General features: G+C 41.4%; 1 protein-coding gene across 1 annotated transcript in view; it reads right to left on the bottom strand.

The window, feature by feature from the left end:
• Positions 1–16,166, bottom strand: part of LOC121178074 (receptor tyrosine-protein kinase erbB-4-like) — a 242,733-nt gene that overhangs the window by 15,887 nt on the left and 210,680 nt on the right. The window contains exons 29-30 of the transcript XR_005893457.1: positions 14,370–14,495; positions 13,306–13,468 (exon numbers count right to left, since the gene is read on the bottom strand). The gene's annotated coding sequence lies outside the window, so the exon portion shown is untranslated. The remainder of the gene's footprint in view (positions 1–13,305; positions 13,469–14,369; positions 14,496–16,166) is intronic.

The raw sequence follows: 16,166 nt of genomic DNA, 5'->3' as shown, positions 1-16,166 counted from the left end.
AAAGAAAGACTTATGAATGCCCACATATGGAGTACAGTGAAACAGATACACACGGACACACGCACACCATTTCCCCCTCCTTTTCTTCCATCTTCATTGCCTATTGTTTTCTGTACATATTTTTTACTCTATTCCATCTCGTCTCTGTTTCACCTTACTGCTCCCTCCCTCCGGATCTACACTGTTCTTTGCCACACACACTCACACACAGAGCAAAGCAACATGTTGATTCTGTTGAAAGGGTTATGTCTTATTTTCTTCTCTATGAGGCAGGTCCAATCATTGTAGCTTCGCCGCTGACGCCCGCGGGTGATTTCACTTCAAAACCTGTGGAAGCGGCATTTTCCAGACTCGCACCGAGGGGTTTGAGGGATATTTTAGAGTGCAGAGGCATGTATTTAAATTAGACATGGCTTTTAATTATTTTGTCGTAGTTTAATTTCCTAGCTGAGGGCAGTCAGTTCCTTGCTGAGGTTGCATTTCCATAATTCCCCAGCATCTCCAAGACGGCACAGTTTCAAAGTCCTCTGATAATATGCTGCATATATTAATTGAAACTGAAATGTCAGCTTTAAAGGTCCCACCTGTGTTGCCTTGTGATGTACAGCGCAGTCACCTTTTCCAATCGAGGAAAAAGCGCCACTTCAAATCCAAATGATGTTCGAATTAAATCATATACAGCCTATACACATCAAAGCAGATGGCTTTAGGCAAAGTTGGATTCGAAGAAATGTTACTAAGATTGGTGAACCATCAAAATGTAAAGAGGTCAGCCAGTGGTTGTATTATGCACGGTGATTGTGCTCACCTCGTTAAGGAGGTGTAGCCTAGAGGTATTTCCTACCTCCTGCCCCCCAGGGGGCTAAAGAGAAGCATGTCTTCATTGTAGGAGTCTGAATAGAGAAGGTGGAAGCCCTGGGGTCCTCCTTAATCCTCCTCCATTGATTTCAGATGCTCCTCTACTTATCTCTCCTCCCCAGTTAAGGAAAAGACATTATTAGCCATGCTCACAAGCAATGACTCCAAATTAAGACAGCTTTAAAATAAAACGGAAGTGGGTCAGAGAAAGTCGATGGAGCTCCATGACTTTCTCAAAAGAAGGTCGATGGCTACAGCAAATTGAATTTTACTTATAGGAATAGAGAAAAAAAAATCTTGACATAACATAAGGCCTGCTAAAGGTTTGGAGCATGAACAACTTTAGGCAGTTAAAGTTTCTGGCTGGTTAAATCAAGCACCCCCCCCTTCCAAGGGACTCAAATATAGGACATCCATTTTCAGAGTCATATATTTTTTGGCCAGGTTTAAGCCTTTACCTCATCATTTTCTGTGAATCACAAGCCTGACCAAGCGTGCCGGCAGTAAACTACAGCTTTAAAACGGAGGAGACAGAACCAGTGAGATGCTGGCTAATGGGGCATATACAAAGATGGAAGACAAGAAAAAAAATAAATAAATGACGGTCCCTTTCACTTGTAAGACATCTTTTGGAAAACAAATGGAAGGAAACAGCATACACTGAATATATTTTACGCTATCATGCTATCTGTGTGCATAATATACTGCATATACATATGCAGATGTCTGCATCGGATTCGTTGTGACCATAGTGATTTTTATCTTTGTTACATAAACACAAAGATAAAATCAGAATCACATGATTAAATTAGTAAAAGAATTTCTAAGTTATTAAAGAAAGATGAGAGAAACAATCATCAGTATGTAAAACCACGCCATACACCAAGATAAACTCTTTAAAAACAACCTCCCACAGTGCCACAAAGGGATGTAGCTTCATTTCACCTCTATTTTTGATTCAATAGACAGATCACAGACTCAGTAATTGATGCAGTAACAGCCCTGTGGAGCCATAATGTTGAATATCTTAAATGTTAGCAAAATACACACATAGTGAATTAAGTACGGTATAAATTTCTGGTGTGCTCCGCCGCCTGTGTTCTACTTTGTTCCCCGACACTGAAAACCAATTGATTTTATTTTATGATTTTAACAGGGAGACTAAAGCAGACTTAAACAGAGTCAGCGTGAACAGTTTCCACTCTCTCACCATTCTGCTGACAAAAGGGAATATCTGCTAATGCCCTTTTCCCCCCCACAGTCTTCTAATCTATTGTAGAGTGTAATCTAGGGATGTGTGTTGAAACAGATCAATTTGGCTGAGAGATTTCACCTTCTGATAGGATCCAATAGACTGTGCGGACTCTGAGCTGCATTTTAATGCGAGTCTGTTCTGACTGCTGTCGGTTGCGCTTGCTTCATAAGCAGAAGGTAATCATCCAAATAATGGATTTCCTAAGGCAAAGAGAGACTTCAAGAGATCTGTATGTTTTAAGTCTATCTAGAATCCACCTTTTTTCCACATGATAGCCCCTCTGTATTCACTATCTTATCAGAATCCACCTTTTACACAGATTTACAAGACGGGAGGGCTCGTGTGGCTAAAAAAAAAAAGATTAAATGGTGGCCATGAAAAAACATAAAAGTACTTGTAAATCAGAATTACGAGACAGCGGGTCAAAAGTAGGATACTAAACTTTTCACTTTCTCCTGTGGAAACAGGCCTCCATAAACTTGCTACATAGACCATTTCAAAACTCCAGCTTGTACAGTCATTCTGTCTGTTCCCACGCTGAAAAGATTTCTTTAGAAAGTACAGTTTCTTAAGCGTATTGTCTGCTTTCCTCCATCGTTTCTCTTGCTGTGACTAACCTCCACGGCCACAAGCCTCACTCTGATAGCCGCAATCAAGCTCACTAATAGAAATGCCAACAACAAATGGTCCAGACCCCCAAAATGCCCTGAAGATAAGTGAAAAGAGGCGATGATAAAGACAGAGAAAGTCAGTGAAAGTCAGCCGTAGAGAGAGGCTAAACTGGTACTGAGTCTCTGTGGGCTTCCACAGGAGGATACGAGGAAGGTGAAGAGCTGCTCTGATCGTGTTTAATTCCTGTTTTTATTGGCCCTGCCGCTGAAGGAAGCCTTTGTTACACACAAGCTGAAAATCATCACATGAGAAAGGCTGTACACACAACAGACAGGGACGGTGAATGAGAAATATCACGCGACAGGCTCAGCTGCAAACCCCTCTCTCCTCATCTCTGCCTCCCTCACTTCTTCTGTTTACTTCTACTTACAAAGCAATTGAACTGAGAAAACTGAGAAAAAATCTTAACAGATTCACATTGTACTGGGGTAGACAAAATAACAGAAAAAAATATAGCAGGCATGAAGTAAAACGTTTTTGTTGATTCAACTCTGTGGCCATTTTTCAGGGTGTAGCCCAAACATGAAGAACATATTGAATTTCTTATTTTGCCCAGTAAACCTTTTCCATGGCAAACTAACTTGATACCTCTATTCATCTGCAATTGACAGACAAATACTTTGCTTTTTACCTCCCTGTATTTATCTAACAGATGTAGTTAGTAGTTACAAATTAAGACTTTAAACACAAAGCCAATGATGAGCTTATAACATTTGGTGCACTTTTATATAATAAATTACCCATCAGTGTATAAAGACGTTAAAACTGTATCCACTATAACTTACTGCAGCATTAAAATGCCAGATGGAGCTTTTTATTTGTGTGCACATTGTATGAAGATCAACTTGTGGAGACTAACTTGTTCGAGATACATAATCTATCACAGTCAACATCTGTCTTATAAGCAGACATGATGTTCAATATGATGAATTATCTCTCTCAGGTATGTTTCAAGACTGCAAAATGGATTTTAATACCACAGAGACATGCAAACCAGTGGCTGCTCATTGAAGGGAGCTGGATCTTATGGCTCTGTTCCTTTCCAAGAGCAGGCTCATGTTTTTTTTCCCCTGACTGACCGATCAAGTTACACCACTGGCCACTGGCCAGAGCTAATATATCTGTTAGCTCTGGAAGCTTTGGGAACTTTAATGGGAGGTTTAATTTTAAAATGAGTTTGTAATGACTGTTTGCAGCTACTGTTTATTAAGTGGGGAGAAAAACATCTGTCAGTGTTGGCGAGGATTTGACGAGCATCTTGTCACGTTTTTTCACGGTTTTGTTCTTGCCGCATTACAGTATTTTGCAGCGTATACAACTGATGGATTACGTCAGCAGAAACCAAACAGAATGGTGCTTCTGTTATTTTGTCAACCCCCTTGAACAAGGTAAACATTACACCTCTCCTCTCCTTTTCCCACACACTGTGGTTATCTCTCCCTCCTCACCAGTCTGGTCACGACTCCTCCTACCCCCCTCTGCCACCCTCCCTCTCATCCCGCCTTGGGCTCACATTGTGTATTCATTACCACTGAAGAGTCCCCGGCTTGTCTCGCCATTAGGCCGCATCACTCTGCTCTGCGCTTTCTGACACTGGTCACGCTCTGATCGGTAATCTGGTTGGAACTGATGCAGGATTTCCTTGTTGGGGGCTCTCCTCAAGTTGGCTGGAGAGGTATAAGCGGACGTACACTCACATAAACCACACACAGATTACGTTCTGGTGGATGTTTATGCTTCATAGAGATGTATCCGGAACCGCTGCTTCTGATGACTTTAGCACCGTGGCTGAGACCAATCAGAGCAGACCAGATTTGCTCCCAGTTCTGGTTTGGGGGATTGGGGTGGGCATGGGCCAACACAGTGATGAATATAGAATTGTTGTGCTCCACTTATGATGAAGAGGGAGGCGAAAAAACAAACAACTCAAGAAAGCTGTCATCAGTGATTGTCACTCCCTGATGAAACATTCTGATTTTGTTCCCTATTCATGCACTAAAGATGAAGTCCACACCTCACCAGACTTTTCCCTGTAATAGTTCGATATACTTCAAATAAAAGAAAAAGATGAATCTGATTTCCAGAACTTTGAAATCCTTACAGGAAAAGAACAAAAGGTCTTACAGTCACAAATCCGCCGTCACACAAAGGGCTCAGTCACTGCTGTCCATAAAATATAGAGTGGTTGTTGCACCAAATCTTTGTGTGAGCTGATTTCCATTCAGAAGATTTTTACAAAGGACAATTTTGAAGAAAAAAGGGATGTTGTGGGCATAAAAATTAAGTAAGACCAAGCAAAGCTACAAATTCTAACATTTGAGTACCTGAAACCATCAGGTGTTAGGAATTTTTTTAGCTGTTGATGGACTAACCATAGCAGCTCTTGATGAAATCAAAAGTGAGTTGTAAGTGCACACAAGGAGGCTCACATCAATATAATTTCAGTCTCTCTGAGGCTTGAGCTTACATTAGCTGCGACCAGCAAACTTTAATTTAATGAGCCAAAACGTTCCATCCATCCCCTGTAAATATCCTGCACACATTTTCCCCTCATGTATTTCTTGTTTTTAAACAGCCCCAAAAATGCATCCATGGCTCAATCAAGAAACTTCCTCTGCCAACTTATTCATTTTCCAATAACAGCATTATCTCCTTCATCATCTCATTACAGTGTATGCAACTAGATGTTGCGCACCAATTCATTATTGGGGCTATGAGCTGACATTTCCCCTCCAGAACGGATCATTTATTTGGAGCACCTTGATGGCAGCAGCAGCCGTTAAAACCGTCGAGCCAATTCACAGACGGGTAGCAAGTTATTGTGACAGCCAGCCGCCTAATTGTTCATTTGAGGTAATCACCCGACAAGTCAGAGCAATTTCGAGCACAATGCCAGAGACTAATGGAGGCGGACGTGCTCGCTTGATGAGATCAGAATCAAGGGGCCGCCCGCCTGCTGAGTGCCAGGGGCCCCTAAGAGGGCATCTTCGCTGATACTCAGGGAATTATCTGCACGTCGGTGGCATGACTGAACACTCACTAGGGGGGTATCAGCAGGAAAAAAGTAGGATAGTGATAATATTACGATATACAGTATATGCCACCAAAAGGCCTTGTCTAATCTTTTTTCAGGACAGAAGGAGGGGGAAAGGAGAAGGCCAGAGATGGAGAAGCATATTGTTCTTTTAGGAAAATCCACTCAAGAGGAGCAGCATGATGTAGGCTGCTGTCCAATTGAGGCTGAAAATTTATTTTCACACCCCAATCAAGATGCTTTGTGGAGCTGCCAGCATGAGATGCATACCTCCCTCTTAGCATGCAGGAAGACACTCCTGCCACTGCTCTCTCTCTCTCGCTCTCTCTCTCTGTATGTGTGTGTGTGTGTGTGTTTGAGGGTGGGCTGCATGTGATGGATGACTGTGCAGTGCTGGGGCGTTCTCGGTTTAATTGTGATGTCAGTGCATGTCTGTGGCAACCCCGGCGGTGAGTAGTGACAGACAGGAGAGTGCAGATGTGCCTCTACCTCTAAGTGTGTGTGTGTGTGTGCGTGTGCGTGTGTATCTTTGTCGGTGGTGTATGGGAGGAGAGCACTGAGGAACTCTGACATGACGTTACTGTGGATTTTCAGCCGGTCTCAGGCCTCGAGCGAACTCTCAGGAGACAAGTTTGAGGAGTTTGCTGAAGCTAACAGCTGATCGGAGAGTGGACAAGTCAGACAAGTGTCAGATTTGCTCAACTACTCCGTGGAAACGTCAAGACAGGGGGACAAACCAGTGTCTTTCAGTCCCCTGGAAAAACATAATATTCACCTTGTATTTTGTTGCTTACTCCAACTGGCTATATCACTTTTCTACTGTGTCAAAACTCTTCAATAAACAGCCAAAAACACCTCAAAATGTCCTCAAATATTTGAATAATACTGTAGGTACTACTTTAGCTGTGATTGATGGACAAGCCAAAGCCTCCACACAGTCAACCCTTTCTATTATTACTTATATTACTGCTACTTTCCCCCACTTTAACTAAAATGACACATATTCTGAATGCATAATTTGGATTATGAGTCATCCATGAAGACTGGAGACCACCTGCAGTATCTCAGGATGGTCAGAGGGTGGTGCTGTTGCACCTGAACTTCCAAATTACTCCTCAGATACAAATTGATAATGCATATTGCATTACATTCAGACAGGATAGATTTAACTGTGAGTCAAGCAGAGGCATGTGGGGAAATCATTATTTACTCTGAGGCTTATTGGGCAGGAAACATTGTATAATTTAAGAATTATTAACTATTTTGGCACAATGTGTTTTACAAATTTAACCAGGGCAAATCAGATTATATAGGTGAGGCTGCAACTACTTGTTACATCTATTCGATTTTCTTAGAAACCTGAACTTTCCAGAAAGGGTTTCAAAATGTCTAATGATATTTTACAACAATGAGAGCAATGCAGGATATCTACAAGGTCAGTTATTTACAACTATGATCACAAAAGAGGCATATTTGCTGGATAAAATGGCCAACTACACAACTATAGTCTATCATATCTCCTCCTGTATCTCCTCCCTTCTTGCTATTCAGCTCAGGTTTGGAAATCCAGGATTCATGTTGTTTGTAAGAGAGTGAGAGTCAGTCAGTCTGTCTCAGGAGCCTCAGGAGTTTTCAGTGTGTGGAGTTCTTCAGGGGGAATATGTAATAAGGAACATAGCTGCAGCTTATCCTCCTTTCTGGGGACTAAGTTGTTCTAGACACACAGATAAACAGGCAGACAGACCGGACTGGACATAAATAGACCTGACCAACTGTTCTCATTCTGTGCCAATTTAAGATTATGAACATGAAAACAGCAAACGGTACCAGATGTGGAGAGGAGAAATATCTTTGATTCTTGCCAGACTGCAAAGAGACTCATCACATCTTTCATGGAAAAAGTGCACAGAACACAAAATGAGATTTTAGTGTCGAAGCATCCTCGCTCTGCTTGTTGTGAATGCAACTGCAACAAACTGTAGAAACCTGGAATCTGTTCAAACACCACCTCAGAATTTCTCCAAGAACTAAACATGCATTGACCCAGACCTGCAGCTTCTCTGTTATCCACGGTCTTTCAGAGAGCTATGAAGAGGTCACTTCATAACACAGGAACTATAATGGCTTTACTACTGATGATGCAGCTGCCCCTTAGCACAAGTGTCTGTTTCTATTTTATTCCTATTTAAGACTTTGAATTGGAGATTGCTTCAAAAGGCCAATGGACTGTAATGTGATTTGTATAAAAAGGCCAAACATAAGAGGCTGAGATGGGGCCAGCAACGAGGTTAGAGCGTGCCGGAAAAGGTTATTCTACTGTGAATTGGTTGCCTCAATCCATTTATCGCCACCACAATCGAGACTCTGTGACAGAGTGAGGCGAAATCCCTTGTGAAGGACTGTGTTCTCTGTATGGATTTGTTTTGGAGTGTGGCGACAAAGAGTGTTTACACACAGTTGGTTTAGCTCAAGGTAGTTCCATTTCCCGAATCAATGACTCGTTTTTCGGGGATCTTCACCACAAGGCTAAGTGATAATCGTTCACTGGTCTGGGTTTTTTTTTTTTTTTTTTGCACTTGCAGCAACAACTCAGGTGACAAACTGAGCTCCTCGAAAAGGAAATGACACAGGAAATGTTGGGCCCGAGTCTGACCAGTGGATCTATGTGTTTCAAACCTCCTTATTGCCAGGCTGATCCTGCTAATGAATTCTGCCTCATAGTGTCTGTGCCCAGAGTGGCAGCATGGCACTGGTCACTGAGTGGGCTCAGGGGACAGAGAGGGTGTGAGATGCCATCTGTTGTGACACTGTGCTATCCATTTCCCTTTGCACAAAATCAACAGGAGAGAAAAACCACAATGAAAGGCCCTGTCAAGGTGCTAAAGGCGATGGTTAAGCTCTCCTCTGAGTTTCACAAGAACCAGAAAGGAGTTGGGACATCTGAAAACTTTTAGTACAAATTACAGCTGTCACTCCCACACCTTTTTTTTTCTTCTTTTTTTTTGCGTAGGATCAATATGAGCTGTGGGCACCTAGTGATTTGTAATAATTGCAGAGACCGCTGGCGATTTAAATTTGACTCAGTCTGTCATGTCTGTTGTTTATAAAGCCTCCAGAACAAATTACATGATGTGCATTCTTGTGAAGACAAAAGGTCCCTTTAAAATATGAATCCTGTGTGAATCAAGCTGTATTCTGTTTTTGGTAATTCTTTTTTCATCTTTGAAACAAGGATTTTTCATTTTTCACAAATGTAACTGTGACATTCTTCAATTAACATTTTGGAATAAAACCTCTATGTTTCTCTTCTAAATCAGAAACAATATTCAAAGTGCTGGTGATTTTAGGGAATCACATCAGTATCTATGAATGCATTTTACAGAATGAATGGGCTATGAAGTAACTTATTAACATCATGTCAACAGCAATTAAAGGTTGGAGCAATAGCCAGTTTTCATTAGTTTCCATTATTATTATTGTTAGTATTTGTGGTTATTAGTAGTCTGCCATTCCCACACTGAATTAAAATATCCTCCACAAGCAGGTGAGATTCGTAGGAAATGAAGCAGCTTTACTTTAAACTGCGTCAGAATTGTATTAAGTGACTAATGCAAACCCAACATTTCCTACTGCTGCTGCTTCACATTAAAAGCATGCAAATGGCAAAAGTGAGTGGCTTTTATTATGCCGAAGTCACACTGACTTGAAAACAAGTCACCAAGTCAAAAAGCACTGAAATCGTATGAATTACACCTTTAAAAATAATAAACTGTTAAAATGTCAAACTGTGTATAGAAGTATCATAAAACACAAACTGGCTCTTTTCCAGTGTTGGACTTCTCTCGACACTGCTCTTGAAAAACCCTAATCGGCTTGTCATGGCTTGTTGGGCTGCACCTGCCCTGGCTGACAATACCAATAAAGTCCATTCATAACCGAGCCAGCGCACTTGATGTGAACCATTTCACACCATGTTTGTTTTTTTCACGCTTCAAAATGGAACAAAAGGCAAGTATTACCACACTTTGTTTGATGAGGCATTTTCAGCAGCTGATTCTAATAAATGGCCAACGCTCAATATTCCATCATTAAAAACAAGACTAAGAGTCTATAGCCACGTCAGCAGTTCTGTGAGGCTGATGATCGGGTGATGGCACTAAATGAAAATTCAGGGGAGGATCACCAAAGCCAGTAGGATTCGTCTTCTGTGCATGATAAATTTATCTACCAAATTTCATGAAAATAACATTTTTGTTGAGCTATGTCAGTCTGGATCAAAGACTTGGAATGATTATTCAACCAGCAGACAATGCCACCCTTTGTGTGGCTAACTAGACCTCCCATCACTGCACAGGGCAACAACATGTGAGAAGTCAGATTTAAGCTTTAAAATCCTATTTTTCTTTTAACAAGTATCATGTCAGCCAGTACGATAACTCCTTCACTCCGATGTCACATGTGGTTTGAGAGTTTCTCTAAAAACAAGTGACTGGAGCTTAAACCAGAGCAGACCAGTTGGCTGGTAATGCACCGCATGACTGAAAGAAAATTCTCAAAACAAATGGATGTGTATCCAGTGAAACAGTGACAACCTACTGACAGAGTCCATCATTAAAAACCAAAATCACAACTCTCAGTATTGACAAGATGGTGTCCTTATTGCCCAGTTTTATGCCCCCCCCTCCTCCCCCTATTTATTTGTTGTTCTGTTAAGCTTGGTTCTTTCCTTGGCTCTGAATTTTAAATCCAAAACAGAGAGGGAAGAGGGAAGCATTTAGTATTCCTCAATAACACTCGCAGAAAACATTGTGCCCAAGGATACATACAAGAAAACAGGTCTTATCCTTCATCATTAAATTGGGGAATTGAAGCTTATTGTGTCCAATGTAGCAATCCAATTATGAAGCAGGGCTCTGTTACAAGGTCCATGACAGAATCAATGAAAACAATATAGGAGAGTCCCATTTTATACACATGCTACTGGGAAAGGGCCAAAGACCTTACTTTAAAGGAAAATGTCAGCATTCCAGATCAAGTCAACAACAATGCTGTGAGAAGGATTCACAATGAAGCCTGAGCTAACAACTCAGTGATTTGCAGACTTAAAGAAGCAAAAAAGAGTTCATACTATATTAAAGTTCTCTAACAACTGAAAGTTATAATCTATCTTTGCAAAATATTGCCTTAATTCAACAAACTGGCTCTGTTTTTTACTGTCATCTCAACCATTCAGGTCTTAAGTAAATGAGACATCTTGCAAAGAATTTGGCAACACATGCTACAGCAAATATATACAACTCGATAACACAACAAAGTCAATGATCTCCTCCATTAAACTGTCCACACACTGATTGCAATGCAAACTGCATTTGCATATATCACATAATCAGGCCCATCACCTTATTTCACTAATTACTAGAGAAATCCACATTTCAGTTCCACGTCATGGAGCAGGAAGCAGCCTTTGAACTACTTGTAAGTGTTGCACGGGGTGGGTCGCGGCAGGCTCGCTGAACTTGGCTGCATTTCAGACTAGTGTGGAGGAGGATGAAGGCTCGCTTGCTTGCCTCTCTCAGTGAGAGAGCAAAGGCCTCACAACACTCTCAACCCACATGTGTAGAGGGAGACGAGGGCGGAGGGAAGCGAGGCTGAAGCGAGCCGCCCACATGGCGATTGGAGAAAGCAGAGGGGACACCAGACACCCTACTCCAAAGCGTTTGTGGAGGCTATTTGTTTCACAATCAGATACTATTTTCAGAGAGATGGAAGAGTATTATTTGCAAAGTTTACACCAGGTTCTTGCTTTCTTCCAAGGATAATTATACCAAAGTATAATCAGCATTATACCTTTTGTATAATCAACAGTCCTTCTGTTCTTTTACAGAGTTGGAAACAGGTCTTGAATTTAATCGAACAGAAAGGCTCAGATGTACCAATAAAACTTAATCACAGAGATGCTTTCAGACCACTTTAAGTACCAAAGTGCCATCAGGCTGACCATGTAAGCACAAGTCAGCCTGACCATGGGACCCTGCTTCTTCAGTTTCTAAAGTGATATAAGAAAAAAGCCCCACACAGATAAACAATGAGCTGAAACTCAATTATAGTCTGATCAGACCAAAAAGCAGCATTAAAATGAACTGATTCTGGTCCAACACTTCATGGTAATAAATCCTTGTGTGACTGTCCTAAAGGTCAAATGAAATGGGTGATTGGCCACAAGGCTGCTGGTTCAAACCCAAACCGTAATGATAAATTTGGGTATGAAAGCTCATAGAGAAGAACATGCATCTCCTTCATTACTACCAGTGAGGTGCTCTTGAACAAGGCCCCCCTCACTTGCTCAAGCTGAGTTGCAACAAGTCTGAGTGTGGAGAAAGCGAGACTGCGAAAAGAGAGCATTGCTCTCGGTGAAACCACGCCAGGTAAATAAGGGTTAAAATGTAGTCGAAGTCAGTTTTGTGTTCTTTAGGAAAAGGAACAAAAGTAATTGACTGACCATGAGCCAACTTGGTTCTAATGCCCCAACCTTCCTCCTCCCTCCCACTTCTTATCTCCGAGGAGTGTTTACTGGCAGTAATTAGGCCATTAATCAAGTTAATGGAACATCCCTGAACGGACTAACTGTACTCTCCCACAGAGCCGTCTCACATCGCCCTGGGACTCCCCCTGAGGGTGAGACTTCCTGGTTCACGGCTGGGGAGAGCTGGGCCGGCCCACCCATCTGTCAGAGCCGCTTCCTCGGCCTCCAAATCTGACATCCACATATGTGTGCGCCATGGGAAGGTTACATATCAGATCTAACCACTGCCAGCATGGCCTGCTGCACTGCTGTAGACACCTGAAGAGATATCAAGTTCAGTGGCAGGGTGGCGGGCGCAGGCTGTGGCCTCGCGTAACACTATGTCATACAGTAGACCTAAGGAAAAATTGCTCCGTGCTACTGTTGTGTCCAAATTAAGCATACTCTGCACTGGCTGTGTACTCCAGCCATTCCTGCCACAGGTACAGCAAAGTCATTTAATGATCATTTCGGGTAATAAATCAACAATCAACAATCCTGTCCAAGATTCCACAAAGTCATGACTTTTTTGCGTTATAGAGCTGCAACAGTGTTAATGCCACATTGTTTAAAGAGCAGCAATCATTTGCATTGGGTGTCCAGGGTTGTTTAATTTGTGTAATACTGAGTGTGATGTGTGTGATAATTCTGGAAGCAGTGCGTGTACTACTGAGCAATTTATTCTTATCATAGAACAAGAACTCTGGCATCAGAATAACTACAAAGGAGCTAATAGTCTCATGAAAAATACAGTTATGAGGCACTGCCTAACTACAAAGCCTTAAACAAATGAGGTATCGTGTTGTGCATTTATGTGCTTCAATTGTGGCAAATCAACTTCTTCCATCACTCCACACGTGCTCAATCAACAACACAAGAATTAGAATACAATAAACCCCAGTGTTGTGTCTGTGCTCGTCTCACCAATGTTCTCCCTCCGGCCATTTTCTTCTCCGTCTCTGGAGTATTCAATCTTCTGCCCCGCCAACAGACCAGAGCTCATCCCAGCCTGCCTCCCAAACAAGCTGCGGTGTAATTGCTTGTCAGAGCTGTCTGCGTGCCTGTTTTTCTTCTCGCCGCCACGCACCTGACAAGAAACACATATTTACACACAAAAATGAAATTACAGGCAATTTGAGAGCAGGAGCTTTGGAGGCAACGCCTGCTATCGAGCTGTCCAAGTCAATGAACTCCTCTCACCCTTGGTTCTATATCAACTTGAAACAAAAAACGTTGGCGAAAACAGAGAAGGATGAGGAAAAGGAGAAGAAATGCTGAGGGGAATTCTGGCTTGGCCTCGTGACCAGCTGCCATTCACGTCATTCTTACATGCTATTCATTTTTTACTTCACCTTTTACAATGATCTCCTTTTTTCTAAAACAAACCTACACTATGGGTCTTCAAATAATTTCACCAAGGAAGTCGAGCAGTTCAGCTGTTTACAATAAGCTGCACAGCCCTGCCTGCTAAGGTGTTATAATGACATACTTTAACCAGCTCCACTGATGCAAAAAGGGATTAATATATCCTGACTCTATGATTTGCGGTTATAATTACCCACCTCAACTAATTATAGTGACTCATTTAGACAAAGTAGCCTCTGAAACATGTATTGTAAATACTCATTAGATCAAATTGGAAAAAAAAAATCAGAGGATAACAAAGTAAAAATTCTACAACAAACAGCAGCAGCTTTCTCACTGATACCCTCTGACTTTACCAGTGATTTTTTATTACGCTGGTTTAATGAATTCAGACACAAATTAAAGTGATTATACAGGGACTTTGACACTTTCAGTATCTAAATGAGTGTGTTTATTCAGACAGCTTTGGGTGCAGGTGTGATGAAGAACTGGAAGATAATATTTTGTTCTAAAGCAAAAATGTCCACCTGATTCTCGCTCACATATCTGAGTCACAGACTCCTGCAACAGTGCCAAGCAATAAGATTACAACAAGACGATGCAAAAACAGCAAAATGTCTTACCACTGAACTACCATGTGCTTCACTTTCAACTTGATTTCCTTCCTCTTTCACTGAAGCAAAGTTGTGGCCAGGTGGAGCGGAGGCAGGGAACAAATCCACACATGTATCTGAAAAATACCTGCCAGGCTACCCAAGCAGAAAGTTACGTACATAGCATGAAAAAAGTAAACACCACAGGGTGCTATGTATTTTGGTCATTTTGTCACACTATGAAGCTGCTATGCTAGGATTCTCACTGACAGGTGTTCTCACAGGTGTTTTCACTTACACTGACTGACTGTGCCTCCTCTCAGGGTTAGGCTTAGGCACAGTTGTGGTTTCTTGTTAGTGTTGTTGCACCTGTTAGGACCAGTCTCAATCAACATTGTGTAGGTGTTCAGAGCCAATAGTAATTATCTAAACATATAAAGATCTTTTGATGAAAATCCAGCTGAAGAGCATTATCAAATACTGTATTTGATGCTGTGCAATCAGACGGCTGGAAGTTGATCAAATTTTACATAAATTAATTTACTTAAAATTAAATTAAATTATTTACTAGTTAGAAATACATTAATAATAATTTAATTGAGGTACATGTAACAATAAAAGTTCCTAAGTTTCCCTTGTCCACAAAGGCTCCTCGCTCTGTTACAGTGAACACACTGCATCATGCAACAGCTGGAAAACATCTGTAAAACAACTGCACCGGCCACCTCGGCTATGTAAAAAGAAAGAATCGCACTCTGTATATCAGGCATGTTCGTGGGTGTTTACTCCTGAGCCGAATTGTGTTTGACATTTGTTCCAGACAGATCTGTTTGGGCCCGGTGGTATTTCGGGATGAGAAGTCAACAAAGGCAAGATGCGAATCTGCGATGTGAGAAGGGTCGTGATGGGGAAGCCTATGATTGATATTCCCATTAGCCACCTGACAAGGTGAGGACAAGGCTCTGATAATGAATTGTGACACATTAATGAGCTTGTCTAGCACAGACAATACCTGATCAGCCCTCTTACCATTTAACCTTTGATACCAATGAGGGAAATTGCAGGCAAATAAGGGTTTTGTGTCACTTGCAAAGACAGAACATGACTTTAAAAACAGTGGCCTTGTTGTTTGTGGCGGATATGTCTGGAAGCTTAGGTGAAACTAATTTGATGGCAGTTGAACTCCAGAGAATTTTACTTCTGGACTTCTGGACTTTTTGATAAATAAGACTACACTTCTTTTCCTTTTAGTACTAATTAAACAGAAATATGACATCCAGGACAAATGAATGAAAAATGAATACTGTCATCAGTAATACTGGTGTATTTTCAGTCCAACAGCTACTTTAACTCAGTTCATTTCTAGCAGAAGGATAGTATGTGTTCAGAGGATGACAGCAACAGCACAGTCACAAGAGGAATTAATTAGTTTATCCTTCAGTGGGAGCAACAAAAACTTCAATTACAGTACAGGTACTCCCTTGAGAGTGAAATGACAGAAAATAAGAATTGTTTTTACTTGTATTTAGTTGCAGAGAGACAGGAAAGTCAGTGGTGTAGCCTTGGAAAAACCTCTAAGACAAGTTTACTTCTACTTTGCACAGATCTGAATAATATAAAATAAAGTGAAGGGGTCTGAATATTTTCTGAAGCCACAGTTTTCCTAGGATAAACTCACTGTCTAATGTTAGATAAATCCTGATGGAATTCATGTGTGTACCTTGTATGTTTGGAAAAAGTTTTTTTTCCTCAGGCTATTTTACAGTAAGTAGTGGATACAATACACCTTCCTGCTCAAAACAGTGTGTGTCTGCGTGCTGAGGCAAG

The sequence above is a fragment of the Toxotes jaculatrix genome, chromosome 24 (assembly GCF_017976425.1).
Source record: "Toxotes jaculatrix isolate fToxJac2 chromosome 24, fToxJac2.pri, whole genome shotgun sequence".
Taxonomy (NCBI): Eukaryota; Metazoa; Chordata; class Actinopteri; family Toxotidae; genus Toxotes; species Toxotes jaculatrix.
This window is presented reverse-complemented; position numbering and strand designations above follow the sequence as displayed.